Source organism: Mus musculus, chromosome 17 (assembly GCF_000001635.26).
Source record: "Mus musculus strain C57BL/6J chromosome 17, GRCm38.p6 C57BL/6J".
NCBI classification, from domain to species: Eukaryota; Metazoa; Chordata; class Mammalia; order Rodentia; family Muridae; genus Mus; species Mus musculus.
This window is the reverse complement of record NC_000083.6, coordinates 14448290-14471051: the sequence shown is the minus strand read 5'-3', so window position 1 is coordinate 14471051 and position 22762 is coordinate 14448290. Positions and strand designations below refer to the sequence as shown.

The following is a 22762-nucleotide window of genomic DNA, read 5'->3' as shown; positions in this document are numbered from 1 at the left end:
TTGTATGAGATTGTTAAGAATTTCTCAATCGGACAAAGATGGAAACTCCCAAAATACAAAGCAAATGTTACCCACAATGCAAGGCCAGTCACCGAGTATCAGCTCAAGTGTCTTTTTTTTTTTTAAAATAACATAGGTTATTTTAATGTCTTAAGCTTAAACACACACACACACACACACACACACACACACACACACACACACACACACACCAGAGAGGAGCTGCAGGGATGGTTCAACTGTTAAGAGCATGCTCTGTTCTTCAGAGGGTCTTAGTCCAGTTCTCAGCAAATAGGACTGTCTCACACTCTCACTTCTGTTAACCATGCAAGCCCCCAGCATCTCCAACCCTATACTGCTTCTCTGATGGTGTGTGAGGGCCCGAGCCAAGTTTTCAGGGTACAAAAGTTTCATTTTTACTTCTACGGGAAAAGAACAGCTTTGCCCACTAACAGTTTCCTAAAGAAAGAAAATGTGGCAAGGGTCAGCTCATCCCTGGCTTTGGTCTAGATGTTGGATCTGAAAGAGAGGGGATTTTTGAAGGAGACCCGCAGTCAAAATTCGGTCCTTGGTTTTAACTCCAATGTTTAATTTGTGAAAACACAAAACAAATATTTCAAGGCAAGTCCATTTTGCTACACATGAAAATGTACAGCTGAAGGGTAATTTGCTTATGTCATGCTTTTTCACCCTTTTCACAGTAAATATGATTAAATAGTGCTATTTAAGGGGGGAAAAAAAGAATATCTTTTGGCTAAATTGAGGGAATAAAGAAGGCCACAGCAGGGAGAAAGTCTCAGACATCTTAAAGTGGAAGCCAGAAGAATTACATCAGGGCAAATGTTGAGGGTTTACTGGCCTTTTTAAATACTGTGCTAATAAAAATTCATATTAAATTAGAGAGCTCGTGCCTAGAGACACGGTTAGAATGGTATACAATTAATTCTAGATCATCCTTAATTTATTTGAAGTTTCAACACTGTCTGTAACAATGTCTAAAACAACTTATTAAAAAAATATCTCCCCCAACTTGTACACTGCAAAGAGCTTTGTGCATCTCCATTTATATTAAGTCTTTTAAAGTGTCTCTTATTGCCGCTCTGTGACCCCAAGAAAGGGGAGGTCAGCTGCCCAGAGGGCAGCATCTGGATTCAGCCCCTGTACATTTATGAGGAAACGCTCACAGTAAAGGTTCTCTCATGATCGCATGGGGACTGTCCTAGTCAGGCCTGTAAACTTCCTCTGGTTGAATGGCAAAAGGTCTCATAAGACAGAAAGGGAATGGCAGCTGTCCCAGATGATGAAGATGCCTAGATCGTGAGTGCCCAGCTCCCTGGGGCCACACAGTGACACGGGCTCCTGTCACCCACCCTCCTCCTCTTCCATCAGCAGCCAACACTGTCAGGCAGGATGTACACACGATACACCAATTCACTTAAAGTCACCGATTTTTGGATGGATCCTGAAAGCAAATGCTGAGATGTAAGGACTCCTGTCAAGACAGAGTAAAATTTCATTACCTCATAAATAAACATTTCAGGGTTACGAGTGTAGTGTGGCCCATGTGAGGTCCCTGGTTGGATCTCCAGCCCATAAATAGATTTAGAAAGCTTCTCATAGTCCTTCCCCATCCATTCCCAGTCAAACAGAATTCAGCCACCTGCAGCATCCTGTCTCATTATGCACCCTGCAGGAACTGCTCTACCCCTTCAATTGAGACATTTATCTGGCTTGCTCACACATTCACACCTGTGTGCTTTGATGGACGGCTGTACCATGTGAGGTACATGCTCTGAAGAATGGTCACCTGGCTATAGATGGACTCCCCTAGGTTCCAGTTTAGACCCATTTTCGCACAGCTTAGTATGGACACTGCTTTAGTTTCTAATGCAAACAGATCTAGGACAACAATCTGCCAGATTATTCTCTTGCTTCCCCAGTCTACCTTCTAAAGACTCAGAACAGATGCGTCCCGAGCCATCTAACACAAAACCTTCTTTATAGTGAAATGGCCAATGCCTTGAGGGATTCAATGAATACTTGGATTTAAAGCCTGCTGGCAACACAGTGCAGGACAGATTGGCTTTTTACCCTGGAGACCATGCAGCTTACTAGAGCTGCGGCTCTCTAGGCTGCCTGGAATTGCTAATGTTGACACTCCAGCCAGAAGTGACACACATTAGAGCATGAAGCCCAGCTTCTATTGAATGAGGGTCATTTTTTACACACTCATAAGTCAGGGCCATGTGCATTTTCAATGGTAAGAGGCTGCCAAGAGAATTTCTCAAGCATTCTTCGTATTTGCAACAGCATTTCCAAATGTTTGTTATAGCCCCCAGTCTGTGGCCATGTGGCTGTGTCAATTGGTCATTGTGTAGCTTCATGTGACTTGGCTCCATTTTCCTGGTAAATATCGATGTCAGCTGTGACTTCTTGTCTTTACCTTTCACATGTATTTCTTCTCCCATTAAAGGATCACTTAAATTCTTTTTCTGGGTGACTGCTCTGCCATCGTACTCTCTCCTCCTGTGATTTCCTGCTTGTTCATTTTGTATGTGCAGTATGAGATAGCCAGTGGCTTAAAGTAGGAAGCAAATGCTTACAGTTGTCTCAGAAAAAGGCATAGGACAGTACATTCCTGCTCAGTCAGTGGCTCCTGAGTGAGAGGTGTGTAGGCTAGGACCTGAGAGGGAGGGCTTAGGTCCAGGGAGAGGAATTCAAAGTATCAAGCCTATATCTCCATGTTTCCTGACCAAGCGTTAGTGTATCTAACGCCTTTCTTTAAAGGGACATCTTTTGGAGTTAGGATAAGAAATAGTCTGTGAAGACACTAAGTGTGGTGTCTGGTAGGCTTTTAACCAAAGTGGTCATTGCTACTCTAAGTATAAGCTTAGCCATAGGGATGGAACAAAGTCAAGATCAAGGCCCTTCCTACTCAAAAAAAGTCATCATTCCACAGCTGGAGCTGATTGAGATGCTTCAGTTAGGCAGTAAGTGTTGTCTAGTCATGCGAGCTCACAAGCTCCTCAGGCAATTGACTCAGGGAAAGAGGATGATTTGGGGACGACTAAGCTGCAAAGCTGTTCTATTTACCATATTCATAAATTCCGAGATGCTTGTGTGACGTGGTTGTACTTTCACCTAATATTTTATACATGCCAAGAAGACAACAAATTGAATTATGTTTTTTATTACAAAATAAAAGGAAAGGTTTAAAATATGCTCCATCTAGAAATGTCCATCTTGTCAGCATTAAGCTAATCCCCCTGCAATGCACTCGTGGTCTTTGTCTCTCGGTTTATTACTGTTAATTTAAGGAAGGTTTTAGGGCATGCTTTGTGCTTCACACACTAACGACTAAACCAGAAGAAGGGAGTGGAAGATGCAGTTTTCTTTACACAGTAATAATGAAACCTAAAACAAAGCAAAAGAGAATGAGCTGCAGGCATTAAATAAATGCTGAGCAGTTCATGGAATTAAATGATGGATGGCAAGAGTTATTGCATATGTTAGATGGGAGAGCCATGGTTCAGCTGTAGCATTTAAGCACACATGCACACACGCACAGAATATGCTCACACACACAAACATGTATACATAACAAACACATACACATACACATGCATACTAACACAAGCATATACAGAGACATACAGACATACTCACAGGGAGACACAGGCATAGAGAATCACAAACATACATAAACACAGAAGCACATGCAAAGACACACACAGGCACACATATAGACAGAGGAATACATACAGTGTCATACACATATGCATATACAGAGACACACAAACATATACAGAGAGAGACACACACATAGAGAAGCACATATAGGCATATACACATACAGGAGCACATACACATATACACAGAGAAACATACACATACACACACACACACAAGCATATATAGAGACATATAGACATATGCACAGAGAGATATACATACAGAGAAGCACATACATGCATACATACCTACCTACCTACATACATGAGACACATAGACACACAGAGAGAAGCACATACACGCATGCACGCGCGCACACACACACACACACACACACACACACACACGTTAGAGTTGAGTTTGTGTTAAGTGTAGGATAGAAAGTCTCTCTGAGTCACTGAGTAAGGCCCCAGGTTCTGCCAACTGAACAAAGTAACCCTACTGAGTTAGGCTCAGCGGAAGACACCCGTTTTGTGCTTTGATGCCCCTTGTTTTCTTCTTCCTTCCTCCAGAGACCTCGGATGAACTTATTTTTTAAGATGACAATAAAACAAAGGCTTAGAAAGTTGCATGGGTTTTACTTAATCACTTGACAGACACTGTTAACCTGGCTATAATGCAGGGAGCCAGCCAGAATACTGCCTTCAAAGTATGGCATGGCTTCTTTTGTTTCAAGTATTCACAGTGTAGTTGAGGGAGATGATAGAAGAGGGAGCAAATAACAATTGATCTTTCAATGCTAGTCCAGTCTGATACATAGAGGAGCAGCCACAATGTTGCCAAAATTCCATACAGTATCTAAAACAGAAGAGCGACAGAGGATAAGAGAGTATTTAGCAAGGCAAGGAAACCTATGGATTTGGATTTAGTGACTCAGGACCCCTCTCAATCTACTACATTCCAACATTACAAGAAGAGCAGGACAGAAATCCAGTGTTTGGTTTGCAATGAGAAAATCCCAAGCTCTATGTAGAGTGAGGATATGCAAGCTTTAACAAGTCCAACTTGTTCATGAAATCTGTTAATATTAGAGGCATGGATGCCCCTGCTGCTTCTCTGACTTGCACACAGCTAGCCTGGATGGAGAGCATTTGGCTTCATGGTTTATTTCAATTGATGAATCAGACCATCTAATTTTTCTCATATGTTTTCTAGTTCACAAAAATGACAAAAATTCTAGTTGGGAAGATGAGTAGTGCAAATCAGAACTGCAAAGGTCTGCAGTAGAACTTTACTCGGGGTATGAAATAGAGCTTTCCTACTTTTTCCTAGGTGTAAATCGATGGTGTGGGTTCCTTTTTGTTTTAACTGCTCCGTATGTTAATAAGTCCCATGACTTCAGAGAGTGGAAGCCTCAAGCCCCGGTGATATGCAGTTCCACGGAATTCTGGGGCTACCCGTGACACTTCCACCCTGAGTTCTGCAGTCAGTGCAAGGGAAGCGTCACCATCAATGTCATAACTAGCTATGCAAAATGGCTATGTTTTATATGTTTCTTTTAAACTCAGCCAGAGGAAGGAAACGACTTGTACGCATTAGAACCCATCCGGATGACTTCGCCTGCAGCCCTTCCTGACATTTTATGTCCAAGAAATACATTTCTTTGCTGATGCAATGTAATGTAAATGTAAGATCCAAGTGAGCCTGGTCTCCCCTTCTTCCTAGATGCAGGAGGAGCTAAGGGGAGCCTTGTCACTGTGTAACAGCCACCGCTAGATCAGTCACCACAGAGAACCATGAAGACTGACTGTACTCCAGAAGGCAGTGCACAGAGGGTCCCCTCCTGGTTCTCTGTCCACGGCACCGGAAGTGTAACCACAGTCAAAGGGAACAAGCTAGCTCAGAATCTAGGCAACTGAACAAAACATCAGAACAAGACGGAAAGGTCTATTCAAGAGAATCTTCTGGAACATGGTTAGACAGTTGTGTAAATGACAGGAACTTGGAGCTCCAGCCGTCCTGTATCGCCAGGTCATTCCCAGTAGTCAACTCTGAAGTGTTGCCAGATCTGAAGAAACCTGACCCCAAAACAATGCCTCAAGAACAGTGCCAGTGTTTCTTACAAACTGGCCAAGCCCAGACATATTTTAAGAGTGTCAGCTGTGCAGTTTGATCTAATGCTTATGCTGGGGAGGTGGGGCAAGGTGAGTCCAGAGTCTAGCTAAGTATTACCAAAAGAGCAAGGCTCAGCTGCAACTGACAGAACTCTGAGAGCTTAGCCTGGAGAGAGTCCTAGACCAAGGGAACAGCAACAGCTCACCATGTCCTGCACATTTGAGGGCTACTTGTCTGCAGACCCTGAGCTGCCCAGGGATCAAGGACAGAGGGTGGCAGGAGCTAGAGGGGACAGCTCTGCCCTTTATTTAATGATGAGTCTTACAGATAATCAAGAGATGCCGTGAGGCTTGTAAGGAAAACCCAGAAGCTTTAGCGCACGCATGCACACATGCATGTACGCACGTACACACACATACATGTGCACAGATGCACACACACTGACAGAACTCAGTGTCCAAAAGCTTTAGAGGGTGGAAAATCTACAAAAATGTGTGCAGCAGTCATAAACAAACAACAAGAAGCAAGGCATACATAACTGTGGGGACACATCACAGGCAAACCCAGCAAAGTGTGAGGGTGGGGCTGAGGAATCTGTTGCCAGGAAGGTTCTGTTCTGCAAGAGACTAAGTACAGAGAATCTTCAGGCCTGGTTTGTTCCTGGGCTTCATATTGCCTTCCCTTGGCCTGGGTGTCTAACTTTATGCAATGCTCCTTGGGAGACTATAGCTTTGTGATGCATTTTGTATCACAAGTTGTATACCATGATGCTGTCAGTACTATGTCTGTAGTGGATACATTTCAGATGTTTCAAAAGTCAGGCTTCTAGTAATAATGCTTTTCTCATAATGTTACAGTATACACCTTTGTGCATCTAAACATGGTCTTTCCTTCTTCACTATTTGACTTAAGCAGTTTTCAAAAGGAACAGTACAGAGTAAAAGACTGCGACTATTTTAAATAAAATTAGAGACTGGAGCATACGCTCATCAATTACTTTCTAAACACACACACGTGTGCACACACACACACACACACACACACACACACACACACACACACACACACATATCAACTAGGACTTCCATAAGGGACACAGAGAAGTGTTCATCTCCTGCTCTGCACAACAGCTGTGAAGAAGCCAATGTTGTAGAATTACAATGTTGTAGGTAGCTGGCATATTAAGTTGGTGCACATAAAGTTAGCCTGAACATTTTGACATTTATTTTAGCCATCTGATTTCCTTTATTTATGTCATTTTTCTATGAATACTTTATTTATACCATTAGTCAATTTAATGCTTTTTATACTTTATTGGCTATGTGATATATTGTTGAAAATTATTTCCGGTTGCTATTTGCAATTTAATTTGCCTTATGATGTTTAACATATAACTTCCTATTTATAAAATAAAATTAATATCTGTCTTATTATTTCTTGAGTTAAATCTTAGGGCGTTCTTTGATTTTCAGGTTATTATTCTCCAACATATGTGTCCAGTTCTTTAAAAATTATTCCTTTTCATACTGGTCTGGAATTAATTTTGAAAAATGGTATTAAATAAATATTTAATTCTATTTTTGTACAGATAGCCAGCTTTGCCTTAGCATAATTTCTTCAATAATCCCCTTCTGGCTTTCCCAAGTGAAATATAATCATTCTTTTATATAAAGCATATGAAAAGCGGTTCTATCTGGAAAACTGCTCATTTTTCTGTTTATTTGTGTTCCCAAATGGAGCAAGCCTCAGAATCATTATCACGGCCATTATGCCATCTGGGACTTTAGAGAGAGCACAAATTAAAGTTGGATGCATCATCATAATATATGATGAGAAGATAGGAGGGAGACTCAGGGATGGGGACAGTAGCCGAAGAGAAAGGGAGGGGAAGAAGCCAAGGAATTGATGGCGGTGGATACAGCCAGAGAGCATCAAGGATCTGAAAGAGACTGTCCACATAAAATCCACACTGTACGCATCAGTAAAAATACTATAGGGAAAAACAAGAATATGCACAGACCAGCTTTGGCCCCTTAAAGCTCCCTGAGGGCAGGGGCACACATCCTGTTGAGCACAGTAGGTGCTCAGGGTTTTTTTGTTTTTGTTTTTGTTTTTGGTTTTGGTTTTGTTTTGTTTGGTTTTGTATTTTGTTTTTTGTTTTTTGTTTTTTGTTTTTTTTCCGAGACAGGGTTTCTCTGTATAGCCCTGGCTGTCCTGGAACTCACTTTGTAGACCAGGCTGGCCTCGAACTCAGAAATCCGCCTGCCTCTGCCTCCCAAGTGCCGGGATTAAAAGCGTGCGCCACCAGTCCCGGTGGTGCTCAATTTTAAATGCTCATGGGATATTCAGCAATGTGAGCAAGTATATCGAAATGGGTTCGTAAGCAGAGAGAGACTCTGGGTCAAGAGTACCAACAACCTTTGTGTGATGGGGATGCCTCTTGAATTTGAATTTAACTTTGGAGACAATGGGACAGGGGCAATAGCATAGGGTTCCCCAGAGAGATTTGCAACTAAGTATTACAATTCATGCCAGGCACGCCTCTAATCCCAGCACTCAGGAGGCAGAGGCAGGTGGATCTCTGTAAATTCAAGGCCAGCATGGTCTATAGAGCAAGTTCCCGGACAGCCAGGGATACACAGAAAAACCCTGTCTCTTTTTTTTTTTCCAATTTTTTATTAGATGTTTTCTTCATTTACATTTCAAATGCTATCCCAAAAGTCCCCTATACCCTCCCTCCATCCTGCCCTGCTCCCCTACCCACCCACTCCCACTTCTTGGCCCTGGCGTTCCCCTGTACTGAGGCATATAAAGTTTGCAAGACCAAGGGGCCTCTCTTCCCAATGATGGCCGACTAGGCCATCTTCTGCTACATATGCAGCTAGAGACACGAGCTCTGGGAGTACTGGTTAGTTCATATTGTTGTTCCACCTATAGGGTTGTGCTGTAAGATCAAGAATCGACAAATGGACCTCATAAAATTGCAAAACTTCTGTAAGGCAAAAGATAGTGCCAATAAAACAAATAGGCCACCAACAGATTGGGAAAGGATTTTTACCAATCCTAAATCTGATAGGGGACTAATATCCAATATATACAAAGAACTCAAGAAGCTTGACCCCAGAAATTCAAATAACCCCATTAAAAATGGGGTACAGAGCTAAACAAAGAATTCTTAACTGGGAAATACCGAAGGGCGGAGAAGCACTTGAAAAAATGCTCAGCATCCTTAATCATCAGGGAAATGAAAATCAAAACAACCCTGAGATTCCACCTCACACCAGTCAGAATGGCTAAGATTAAAAATTCAGGTGACATCAGATACTGGCGAGGATGTGGAGAAAGAAAAGCCCTGTCTCTTATAAAACATATTTATATTTGTGTGTGTGTGCACGTGTGTGTGTGTGTGTAAAATCTTTTTTTTTTCTGGCTGCCAAGTGCATGTGTTACCAGCAATCATTCCAGCAAGAACACAACAGGGACGCCCCCTAGAGTCTGGCAGTCAGCAGCTGCACCAGGCTGAGTGAGGTCACTAGGTACTCATGATAAGGACCAAGCCAGGACAGCATCACCACTGTGGGCAGAGTATGTGAAGGATTCATACAGTTCTGAAAGACCCCTCAGTGGTCCCAGAAGGGATGGCCATCATACACTTGGATATGGATGCCTGGGTGTAAAGTCTCTAACTCAACACTGCCACACAATAGCGCTTGGAACGTGCTGCAAAGGTGCGGAGCGGAGACATGTGCATTGTAGGTACCCTTCTGGAGTTTAGCCAACCTCTAATGTTCAGAAGTGATTGTTTTGTTTGGGGTTCATCCTTCTTTTGAAGGCACAATTTCCACACTGAAGGCGTAGGGGTAGATTGGGGGTGAGAGAACAGGGAATGTGGGGTCCAAGCAGGAATGCTTACTGACAAGTAAAGGAGAGACAGCGTCTTGGAATGCAGCACAGTCACTGCGATTCTAAGCACCCAGCATAGGCACCAGGCTCAAGGGTGTCTATTCATAGGAAAGAGACAAGGTAATTGTGATATCTGAGGACGATGCCTCCTGGGCTTTCAAGCCTCAGTGCTCCCATAGGCCACCACCACCTCCACTGAATGAATTGGAAAGACAGCCCATGCAAAGTGTCTGCACAGGCAAAGTGCCCCCATGTGCAAAGTGTCCAAACATGGTGACTCTCCTACAAACACGTCTCTTTCCCCACGGGGCAGCTTCTCTAACTACAGCATGAAAAACCAGTTTCTGTCAGACACTTCTCTAACAAAACTCCTCCCAGAATTCCACAGTGTTCCAAAGGACAGTCTTCCCTGTCTACATGGACTGATGTCCATCACAGAGGAGAAATGGGTAGCAGCTGAGCTAGTCTGCGGTCACACCTAGGCCAACCTGTTCACAAAGGAATTTGTTCAGTGCCTCTGGCAGCCTCGGGGTCAGCACTATGCAGCCCTACTGGAGTGTCTTCATTTCATCAGTCAATCAAGAACACCTAGAAGGCTACCCTGCTAGGCTACCCTGACAGAGACCAAGTCATGCTACATCTCTGAATGGAGAAATGTCATGTCAGGATGAGGAGCAGGGTTAGGAAGGAGGCACCTTTAAGAGTTTCGTGGAAGGTTCAGGAACTGAGCATATTAAATTCTCGGTTTTGAAGGAGGCTTCTGAAATTGAATGTTTATGGTTTTAGCCAGGCCAGCAGAGCTGGACATCATAAGAAGCAAAAATAATCCCAGTTAGCTGTGCCCTGACCACAGTACCTTCTCTTGTGTAGGAAGCTGGCAACCTTACTGGGCAGCTTCACAGAAGCAACCTCTGTCTGGCCCAGCAGAGCCTGGACGTGGTCTTACACAGATGGGGGCTGGCAGTACAATACTGCACTTTGTTGAGGTGTTTGTGTATCAGCCTATGGCGTATGGAAGCATTGTCACTGTGCAAGCTGATGGGTGGTGTGGATTCACTCCTCTTGGGCCAACTAACAGAGCATGATTTTTCTTATCATTACTCTATGAGGAAGATCTCCTTACTTACCATAGCTCCAACTCTTGTCCCTGACTACGTAGGGTACATTTCACCATTCTCGCTAAGTTCAATAGGAACTTTCTTTGAACACTGTGGCTTGTCCTTGGTGAAGTCTCTGCCCCCAGGGAACTGATCACAGAAATTCCCACCGAGAATTTCTCCCACACTTCTTCATGTGACCAAGTGCCATGAACCCAACATCTCTTCTGCGTGACTAGACCACAGCCAAGTGGACTCCAATTAGGAGTCCAAGACTCCCAGTGCAGTGAGTGGCATGGCGCCCACATATATAACACCATTACTTCTGAACATGAGGCTCTCAGTGGCTTACACTGCTTCCCCGTGTGCAAGTGCAGACTCTGACCTCAGCTGAGCCACACTATATCCTTTCCCTCCTACCCAACAAGCCCAATGTCTTAGATCTTTCTAGAAGAACAAGGATGTGGATCTGAATGGGTCTTGAGGGTTTTCTCCTACTGGGATGGCCTTCTAGCTTCCAAATCCCGAATGCCACCGCATCTTCAGCCCTTCAGGGTGGTCTGAAGCTCCTGATAGAAACAGACCCTAGAGATAGACCATGATGCTGCCCACATGATTCCCCCTTGAAAGGACTGTATGAGAGAGGTTGCACTGGGAACTCTGGGTAGCGGCAATGGTTCACAGCTGCAAACAAGGGCCAGTGCCCATACTTATTGAGGGCAGACTCTCTGCCTGTTTTCCAGCAGAACTACATGAAAGAATTCTCTGAAAAACTCAGATGCTTCAGAAAAGCCCAGCCTCAGGGCTGGAGGAATGACTCCCTGGTGGACTCACCTGCTGAACACACATAGGGACCTGACTGTGACTCCTCAGCACCCAGACAAAAGCCAGGTATGGTCATGTGTACCTGTAACCCCCGGAACCAATGGCAAGGACTGCTGGGGCTCTCTGATTGCCAGCATCATTCCAGGGTTAGTTGAGAGGCCTGCCTGGAGGGAATAAGATGCACGAGGTAGTGAAGTTGCCCAACACTCTTTTCTGATTCTCCACTACATGTGCACAGACATATAGGCCTTCCACACACCACCACCCATTCACTCACTCATATACACACATGCATATACTGATATACTCACAACACAGACACACATTCACACATACATTCATATACTCACACACACACACAGAGAGACACACTCATACACTTACACACAGAGACACAATTCACACATACACTCACACACACACACACACAAACACACATTCACACACAGAGACACACACACACAGACATACATTCACCCACACTCACACATGGTCACACACATACAAAACATGCTCACACACAGAAACACACACAGACACACAGAGAAACACAAAACATGCTCTCTCTCTCTCTCTCTCTCTCTCTCTCTCTCTCTCTCACACACACACACACAGAGAGAGAGAGAGAGAGAGAGAGAGAGAGAGAGAGAGACACTCACAAGAAAAGTCGATTAAGACCCCAGCTTAGCTGTGACCTCTTACAATGACTTTTCCCTAACCAATTGCTTAGTGACCAGTCTGAAAGTGGAACCTGAGAGTTCTGCTTTCTTGAGAGAAACCCCAAGAAAATGCAGCCATTAACACGTAAGTGGAAAGTACAGAAAGCAGAGATGCCAAAACCATCACATAAAAGTGACCTGGAAAATCACAATTAAAAGGAGTAGTTTTCAAAGAAATAAAATTATATCCATCCAATATGAAAAGGGAGAAACCACAGTAATCAAGACTGGGAATCCTAAAAGCTGAAACCAGAACAGAATTTATGAATGGATACATTGTATTCAGTGTGTGCCTCTCTGCTTCTTATCTCCTAACACACAGAGAGAAAGAGAGGGAGAGGGGGAGGGGGAGGGGGAGGGGGAGGGGGAGGGGGAGGGGGAGAGGGAGAGGGAGAGATGCAGAAAGAGAGGGAGAGAGGGAAAGAGAGAGGCAGATGGGAGACATAGAAAGTTCAAGTGAATAACTTAACTTTCCTCAGGCACATGCCTTTAATCCCAGCACTCGGGAGGCAGAGGCAGGCAGATTTCTGAGTTCAAGGCCAGCCTGGTCTACAGAGTGAATTCCAGAACAGCCAGGGCTATACAGAGAAACCTTGTCTCGAAAAACAGAAGGAGGAGGAGGAGGAGGAGGAGGAGGAGGAGGAGGAGGAGGAGGAGGAGGAGGAGGAGGAGAAAAAGAAGAAGAAGAAGAAGAAGAAGAAGAAGAAGAAGAAGAAGAAGAAGAAGAAGAAGAAGAAGAAGAAGAAGAAGAAGAAGAAGAAGAATTCATAAAAACAGAAGAATATCACAAAAGTAAAGTTGAAGAAACTTTGACCAAATATAACAACAATTTACATGTTCTAAGAAGCAACTAAGTTAGTTTTAGAGTGAAAAGGTAGAGAACATTGAGGAAGAGGAAATCGTTAGATAATACCCAAGATTGTCTAAACAAGGGAGAATAAGTGTGTGAATTCCAAAAACATGAAAAACTAGGCGGAGTGTGAGAGGCACAACGAAGCTGCTCTGGGAAACAAAACTTCCCCGATATCTTCACACCACAAGCCACAATTGTCACCAGGGCCACGATAGATCCACACCAGGACTTCATGACCTGTAGCTGTGAACCTAGTCTCGCAGGGGAAGTGGGTGCCGGAATCTACCCCTGCTGAGTGACCTTCACCTGTTCTGGATTGTTACAGAGTTCACTCAGCAGAGGTGAGTCGGGGCTTCTCAAAGGCACATGGCATGCAGGGCTGGGCTTCAGTGACTCATGCTACTAAAAAAGTAGAAAAGACACTTTTTGGGTTTTGATTTACACCGTGTAATAATTTAGTGGCTCTGTGTGCAGATAAATATGCATATTGGAGGCTGGAGAGAGGATGCTGCGGCTAAAAGCACGGACCTGCCCTTGCAGAGGGGCTAAGTTCCACTCCTAGCACCACATCAGGCGGCTCACAACCATTGGCAAATTAAGTTCCAGAGCATCAGACACCCTCCTCTGGCTATGTTGGGTAACTGAACGCATGTATGTGTGCCTAAAACACACGCACATACACACTTAAATAGGTCTTTTTTTTTTTAAAGAGAAAATACTGTTTCTTCTTTTAAAAATCAGGACAAGGAAGAATGGTAGGGATTTTTTTCCCCCTCTGAGGTAATGAAGTCTCAAATCCACCAGGAATTGGCCAGTTCATAAACACACTTCATTTTGTCTCCTCTCCAAGGCGAAGTTTATATAAACTGAAAACCTATCTTAAAAATTATCTACAAATGAAGCTGAGGTGGAAAATTGAACCATTTGGTCTATTATATATTCCAAAACACTTCCCACCATGGATCAAGTCAGAGAAAGTACTTTGAGTAATTACCTCAATTTGTCACGGTCCGTGAAGATTCCCACCTTTCAACCTCTCCACGCTGGTGGTTCAATGGTTTAGTTCTCCATAACAGCAGACCTGATTTTACCCACGAGGACAAGGGCTTTTGAAACAGAGCCGATCCTGACACTTCTGTCCCCGCAGGCATGGGACATCCTCTCACTGTCTGTGCCTGGCGTGGCTACTTGGTTTTCTGAGCTCCTTGCCTCATGATTCAGCCTCAGATGATATTTGCATGGCTGGAGCCTCACTGCAGATCTCCCAGAGTGTGAGACCAGCTCTCAACAGTCCATTGTCCCCGATCCCCTCTTAGGGCCGTGGAAGGACAGCAGAACCTTGACCTGTTTGTACCCACCATGGGCCCTGACAAAGGGCAAAAGTGATGCTAACAAGCCACTGCTCTGACTCTGTCCTGACCTGGCCCTGACCTTGCCCTGCTCCTGAGTGTAGCACATTCAGAGAGACACATACAAGAAGATGTATCTCCCTGTCAGAATATAAGTTGCTTTAGCCAAGCAAAAGCTCTAAGGAAGATGTCTGAGGAAAGTTAACGGACTGACTGTGCTTACCAAGGGACGCGTTCTCACTAGAGCACCCAACTTAGCCATGAGCCATCGGCTTCCGTACCTTGTGCACAATCCATGCGTGTCTGCCCCATGTTGGGAAACAAACCTGCTGGCACCTTGCACAGCCCATCCTTGCTGTCAGAAGGTGGCCCAGGCTGGACAGCCCTGTGTGCTATTCTGGAAGGAGAGCCAGCCCCTCCTTATTTACATACTTAAAACTGTTTGATTCATAAACCACAGCCCAAATATTTTCTTTTAAAATCTCTGTAAGTATTGAGACATACTTCACAGAAAGCTCTGTGTGTCCCCGAGAGCAGCTGCACTGGAGAATACCTGCCTTGTTTTATAGAAAAACACCTAAATCATTCCTTGAGGTCCAGCCATTGGGGCATTCAGATCAAAACTGACTTCTGAAGAAACAGGCCTTGTTGATTTTTTGTTTTACAAAGATGATGATTTGGCTAAGCATTTAGACATTCCTCCCAGGGCAGAGGTATCAGCCCATCCAGAAACTATCGGGGTTGAAATGATTAATTACCCAATAGACTCTTTCAGAACGGTGTTTATACTGCCATGTGCAACACCACAGGAGTGCAGAAATGCCTTCCAAATTCCCAGGCTTCTTCCAAGACTATAGAGGAGAAGCTGGGCTTGGTGCCAGGTAGAGCCTTTCCAAGGCCATAACAGTGACCCATGGGCACCGAGGCCTCGAAGAGAAGAGCCCATGTCCACAGCTTCCTCTGCATCCCACTTGCACTTTGGCCACTAGTGTCTTCCATCAAGAAGGATGGTGTACAGGTTAGAGTGTCCATGCAGCTGGATGAAGGACTGGGGAAGAAAGCCAGGCTGCAGCCTCCCTGGGTCTCGGCAGGATCCACGGAGCAGGTGTGTGCCAGCCAGTAGCACAAACCACGCTCTGTTGGGTGAAGGTGGCTGGCCTAGCCTCCCGCTGCTCTGCACAGACTTTGCCTTGGCAGTGGCTGTCCATTGCCTAAACGCCCAGTTCACTTCAGCTGCAGTGTTTGCTCTCTTTGCTTGGATAAAACAATCTTTCTCTGGGTAATTTGAGACCCTGGAGGTGAACATGTGGTGTTATTTTTCTCGCTCTTTCACCAAGTTCATTTTTCTGGGAACTAGGAAAGGCTCATTATGTGAGTCTGCATCTAATCTACAGAAATGGTAATGGTTGATGTTGCTTTCCGAAGGTCCCTCCCCACTTGCACCCTGACTCCCCATCCATTCCTTTGCTTTGTTCTAAAACCAAAGCCTGTGCAGTTGGTATGGTCAGCAGAACAATGGCATAAAACTTGGATTAGTAACATTTCTCACTGCTGTGAAAAAGCCCCTGACAAAAGCAACAGAACGAAGGTCTTGGTTCATGGTTCTGTGATACAGCACATGACAGCAGGGGAGGCAGGCAGCAGGAACATAAGGCTATGCAGCAGGAGCATGGGGACATGCAGCAGGAACATAAGGCCATGCAGCAGGAGCATGGGGACATGCAGCAGGAACATAAGGCCATGCAGCAGGAGCACGGGGACATGCAGCAGGAGCATGGGGCATGCAGCAGGAGCATGGGGACATGCAGCAGGAGCATGGGGACATGCAGCAGGAGCATAAGGCCATGCAGCAGGAGCATGGGGACATGCAGCAGGAGCGTGGGAACATGCAGCAGGAGCATGGGACATGCAGCAGGAGCATGGGACATGCAGCAGGAGCATGGGACATGCAGCAGGAGCATGGGGACATGCAGCAGGAGCATAAGGCCATGCAGCAGGAGCATGGGGACATGCAGCAGGAGCGTGGGAACATGCAGCAGGAGCATGGGACATGCAGCAGGAGCATGGGACATGCAGCAGGAGCATGGGGACATGCAGTAGGAGCATGAGGCTATGCAGCAGGAGCGAGAGGACATGCAACAGGAGCATAGGGACATGCAGCAGGAGCAAGAGGACATGCAGCAGGAGCATGAAGCCATGTAGCAGAAGCATGAGGACATGCATCAGGAGCATGGGACATGCATCAGGAGCATGGGACATACAGCAGGAGCATGGGACATGCAGCAGGAGCATGGGGACATGCAGCAGGAGCATGAAGCCATGCAGCAGAAGCATGAGGACATGCATCAGGAGCATGGGACATGCATCAGGAGCATGGGACATGCAGCAGGAGCATGGGGACATGCAGCAGGAGCATGGGACATGCAGCAGGAGTGAGGGGACATGCAGCAGGAGCGAGGGGACATGCAGCAGGAGTGAGGGGACATGCAGCAAGAGCATTATTTCTTAGGTGATCCTAGATTGTATCTAATTGGCAGCATTAAACACCTTGAAAAGTGAAAAGCCAAGACACTAGGGACAGAAGCTTCCCAGACTCAAGCGCAGGGGCAGTAAGACACGTTTGCCTCCCACTAAAGGGTCTTCTACCCCATTCATTTGAAAGAATAAATATAAATGATAATAAAATTTAAAGTAAATTAAAAAAAACATACTACATGAAAAACAAAGTTTTAGCTATTGCTAATTTGGCAACAGAGTGTCTATCAGATTTTCCATGTTAGTAGTATCCCAGGACTTTGTTAAATTTTCTTAATGTATGTAATTGGCATATGTGTGTTAGGTCAATTTTCAAATAATTGGAAGAATTTAGTTATGATAGCAGCCATGAAAGGTGTGTTGTTGTTTTTATTGTTGTTGTTGTTGTTGATATTGTTGTGGCCATGCAGCTCACCTGAGTCCTTTCTCTCTCTTCTCATCACCAGAAGTCCATTTCTGGGGTATCTTGGTGGCCTTGGTACAACCTGAGCTGCCTTCTCTACATTCTCAGCATGGATAAGTGTTGCTCCACTTGGCTGTTTCTAGCTCTTCTTCCTCAATATTGTAGGTTCCTTGTGTAACTGATGTGCCATGCTTACCCTCAAAATAATACCAATAGATTTTATGCTAATAATATTTAAGTGTTTGTGCTAATAGTATGATGCTGGTAATAATATATTAGGCTTTTTGAGGCTGGACATGCTACATAGGGTCTCTACACGTCATCCACGGTAAAACACAATGGAAGCAGGATGGCTGGCTTTTGTTGGCCAGGCTCTAGTAATTTTTAAGCATCCCATAGAACTGTAACTTAAATCGGACAAGACAAGTGTTCTGGAGTCTGATGTCTCTGGGAGCTTGGTGGAGGTATCAGCACAGAGTCTGGGGTAAACACACCAGCTTTCAGGTTCCACATACGTACCTACTGTGATCCACTAGAAAAATCACTAAGTTAAAAAAAAAAATAGGCCTTCGGGAGCAGGTATCTCTGACTGTACCCAGCAGAGGATCAGGCTTACCTGCTCCTCACTCTGTCTCTCCCAGCTACAGCCCTTCTGGAACAGCCAGGCACCCCACCTCCCCTTTTGGACCATGCCTTCTATCTGGAATATTCTTGTGATACAGAATGATACACATAATTCTCTAAGATATTCATCTGCACAATTATTCTGATTAGACTTCTACCTTCACAACCTTATAAGCCACCCACCCATTCATCCATACATACGTCTATACATCTACTGACCCATTCATCCTTCTACTGAGCCATTTATCTAGCCAGCCAGCCACTCATCCATTCATATGTCCAGTATCCCATCCATCCACCTGTACATCTTATTCACTATCTTTTTATATACCAATTTATCCATCTACATATCCATCAATCTATTCACTTACCTATCCAGCCTCTCATCTATCTGTCTACTGGTCTACGCACCCACTCACTTACCAGTTCATCCTTTACCCATGTGTTCGCCACCTTCTTCCTTTCACCTACTTATCGACCCATCCAGCCAACCACCCATCTGTCCATTTACTGATAAAAATTAATATTTACCCAACGCCAGTATCTGCTAGGTATAGGCATTACAAGTTATATATATATTGAATAAACTTTTATTTAATAAGTAACTATATGTATGAGGCAGTGCATATGAGAAGGGCTTGCTTGCTGTAGGCTGTGCTATTCGGGAAGTATAGTGGAAAAGGCAAGACCTAAGGAGAACCTCAAAACTTAAAATGTCATGCTAGTTATACATTATTGAATTATAAGTTAACTCCAAAATAGGGTCACTTTAAAACAGCATTTGTGGCTGGAGAGATAGCTCAGTATTTATGCTAACTGGTTGCTTTCAGAGAGGTCCTGTGTTTGATTCCTACATTGTGACTCACAACCATCTATGAACTACATACAGCTCCAAAGACTATGACACCCTCTTCTGGTCTCTGCGGGCCCTAGGTACACATACAGCACATAGATATACATTTAGGCAAAATATCCATACACATAAAGATAAAGTAAATACAAGCTTGTTTTGAAATCTAACATCTAAGGATCAGGATTTGAAGCATGACTGAACTATTGGGCAGTTCCTCTCTGGGGCTTTAATCAAAATGCTGGCTGGGGCAACAGTCTGACCTAAAAACTTGTGCTCAGAAAGCTCTGACTGCAAGCTCACTTACAAACATGCTTGCAGGATGGAGATCTTTTGGAGCAGCTACTCAGACATCTCATTCAGTTTCCAACTTGTGATCTCTGAAAAGCAAGTCTAGACAGGCAGCTAGTTTATTAAGATCACGTGGGGAGAGCCAGAGAGCCAGAAAGAAGCCCTGGCTTGTAGTCCCTGGGGTGATTCTCCACCACTTCTCTGTTCATTAGAAACTGGGCTCTCAGTCTACCTCACACTCTATGGGAGGAGGCAACCGTGTGCAGACATCAGACCCGCAGGCATATATCCCAAGAGTCCTGTTAATGCTGCCTTCTTCTTGGATCCTTCAGTAAGAAGAGCCTCGGGGAAAGCGGGTGGGATGTGCATTTGAGATAAGAGCCGTCTGGGAAGATCCTGGTGGCAAAGCAGAGCCAATGGCTCTTGGGTTAGGGTGCTGTTGGGGAAGCAGGAGGATGAGTGAGCTTTAGCTGTAAGGATAACATCACTCACAGGAACAATGTTCCCTCTCCTGACACTGCTCACCTTCCGTTTGCTTTCGACACCTTGCTTCCCTCATCCCTCTTAGAACTCCCCGACAGGGTGCTGATAATTAAAGTTAATAGTTATTCAGCACCTATACATCTTCACCAGTTCATGTTGCGTCAATTGCTCCTAGCATCTACAGACTCACACAAAAGGGCTGTCAGTGCTGTCTGTTGCCAGTACTGGTTAAGAAACCGTTCAAATCCCTTTCAACAGAATTCTATAATTTTCAAATGCGTAGTGTCCCCCAGTAATGTGTTTAACATTTGGTCCCAGTTGGTGAAGCTGTTGAGGAAGTGGAATCTTGCTGGAGGAAGTATATCACAGAGGGAGGGACTCTGGGTTTTATAGCCCAGGTGTATTTCCTGTTTTTTCTCTGTTTCCTGTTGGTGGGCGGGACTATGAACAGCCAGCTTCCTGCTCTTGCCACCATGTTTTCCCCAAGGACTGTAGCCTCACTGGAACTGTAAGCCAAAACTAACCCTTTTCTCCCTAAATTTGCTTTTCTGGGGATATTTTATCACAGCAACAGGAAAGTACTACAGTGGCCTGCACCATGAACCTTGCTGTATTTTTCTTGTAGCGTTTTGGTAAGGATGTTTTGGCTAGTGAGGCTATGCTGTCATTATCTAACTTGGATTGTCTGAAAATGTACATGTGTGCCTGGGAACTGTTCCAGTGGCCCAACCCTGAACATAATTTGAGCTCTCCAAGGTCTTTCTGCTCATCCCCATAGGACATTTCCATAACCTTTGCCCCAGCTTTAAACCCATCCCAGCCCTCAGAGTAATTGCCTTGGCATCCTTGCCTTTCTGACCCCGAGATGCAGCGTGTTGAAAGGGCTGGAGAGTCTGAGTGTGGGGTATGTGCAGGGGCCTGTTGCCTTATCCTTCCATGTTGATAGGATTGCATCTAACCTGGGATGTAGCGCGGGGCCCTGGGGCCCATCCAATTGAGGTCGTGGGGCCAGGGGAGGGAGTGATGCCTCAGCCCACAGGCCCAGACAGGGCACAGAGGGGAGTCTGCCTGGAGCTGGTTGGCACAGGGCCCCAGAGCCGGATGTACAGACAGTGAGCGGAAGGGAGTCAAGGAAGGCCCAGGCCCAGGTGTTTCATCCCCGGCCAGGCCTATCATTCCATCTAGCTTCACTCTGGGTGGTCTTCATTAGCCCTGTATTTTCATTTAACACAAGTAGTCCATGTGGGGAAAGAAAAATCACATTTTTGGTTCACCTTGGTTGAACTTGGAACCTTTCAAAAAAACAGTAGGACCTGACCTGGCAGCTGGGTGCGGACCTGGGACCGTTGCCTCTCGACAGCCTCAGAGGTAACACCACCTCCCTCAGAAGCATTTTGATCATTTCACCAACCCACCCAAAGGCTTCTAAAATCGGAACTCGAGGTCACAATTCACGCTGTGTCTGAAGCTCGCTATCAGACTCCCTAAGATTAGAAAGAAGCTAATAATGGTTTCAAGCTCAGCCCGATACTTGTTGACACAGATCTTCATTCATGTGTTTTCATCTCACAAGTGCTGCTTTTGAGAGCTGTCTTGGTCAAGTCTTAAACCTTGCTTGTGGTTAAATCTGAACAAGACACAAGCTTCCCTCTTACCTGATGGTCTACCTTGATCCACCATCCTCAGGCCTTGCACCTGTGTGCTTTTGCTCCAGCAGATAATGATGTGATCAAACTCACAGAGTGGCTTCCTTCCAAAACCCTTAGCAACCTTCAGGGGCCACACCTCGGCTTCTTTTTTCTGATGTATGAAAGCATCTCACAAAGTGCTCCAGTGTTTCAGGAGACATGGCTGGTACTGTTGGTACAGGGTAGATGCCACAGCTTTGGGTCTAGTAGTTCTTTGCTGTATAGAAGAACACACCCATAGCTGGCATGGTGGCCCTTGCTTGAAATTCTAGCACTCAGGAAATGGAGGAGGGACAGAGTTCAAGGGTAACTAGAGATACACAGTCCAAGGCAAGCCTGAATATGTAGTGTGTCCTTGCCTTGGAGCATTAACCTCATCAAAGACAGAATACTGCAAAGCAAGTGGAGGGCTGGCTTCAAAACCAATGGCACATCGGAGGTACGCAGAGGGATCACTCCCACCGTCCTCACGAGGTGAACCTTGAGCTTCCTTACATAGCAACTTTTCAAACTGGTGCAGGTGGTGAGGTGGTGCCTGGGCCACACACTGCAAGGAAGAGCGTGTGGAAACACATGCACCAGGAGACAGTTGTTCCAGCTTCTAAAGAACATGGGGCTTAGAGTAAAAAAATTCTGGAGCTTTGCCAAGCTTTAGATGGACAACATAGACTCGATTCCAAGTCTAGACAGTTGGATATAAAGAATATACAAACATGGTGTCTGCATGTGAAGGCCAGAGGAGGACATCAGGGGTCCTCTAGTTCTCTACCTTCTTCCCTAGAAACAGGGTCTCCCAGGAAGCCTGGAACTTGCGTTTTTCAAGTTGGCTGTCCGTATATTTCAGTGATCCCTCTTTCTCGTCCTCTTTCCACACAGCACCAGGCTTGCAAACACGGTCACTGCTGGCTTCTTACATGGGTGCTAGGGATCAAACCTTAGGTTCTCATGCTGTTCTCATCCACTGAGCTATCTTCCTAGCCTCTGCACATAGCTTGATTTGTTCTCTTAGTGATACAGTTTAGATATGAGGTGTCCCCACCTGTGTCCCTGCTTGGTCCCTGTCCAGTATATTCAGTCATTGGTAAGTGATTGGATCATGGAGGCTCTGACTTAAACCCCGGCTGTGTTCATAACAGTGGTTTTGAGAACTGGAGCCCAGCTGAAGAAAGCTGGGCATTAGTTTGTACTCATGGGCGCTATGTCTTGTCTTAGGCCATTCCTTTACATTCTTGCTCTCATGTGGCCCTTGATCTCTGGCATCATGTCCTCTTAATGCCATAATGGCATGCTTGTCACTGCTACCACAGTAGTGCCTGTTGTCCAGGAGCTGTGGCTCCAAGAGCAGCATGCAAAAT

The 22762-nt window shown here is 45.1% G+C and overlaps 1 long non-coding RNA gene across 1 annotated transcript in view; it reads right to left on the bottom strand.

Annotated features, from left to right (window-relative positions):
• The window catches only part of Gm38551, a 38190-nt gene extending 17060 nt beyond the window's left edge, over positions 1–21130 (bottom strand). Inside the window, exon 1 of the long non-coding RNA XR_876627.2 lies at positions 21038–21130. This is a non-coding gene — a long non-coding RNA (predicted gene, 38551). The remainder of the gene's footprint in view (positions 1–21037) is intronic.
• Between the last annotated feature and the right edge of the window lie 1632 nt (positions 21131–22762).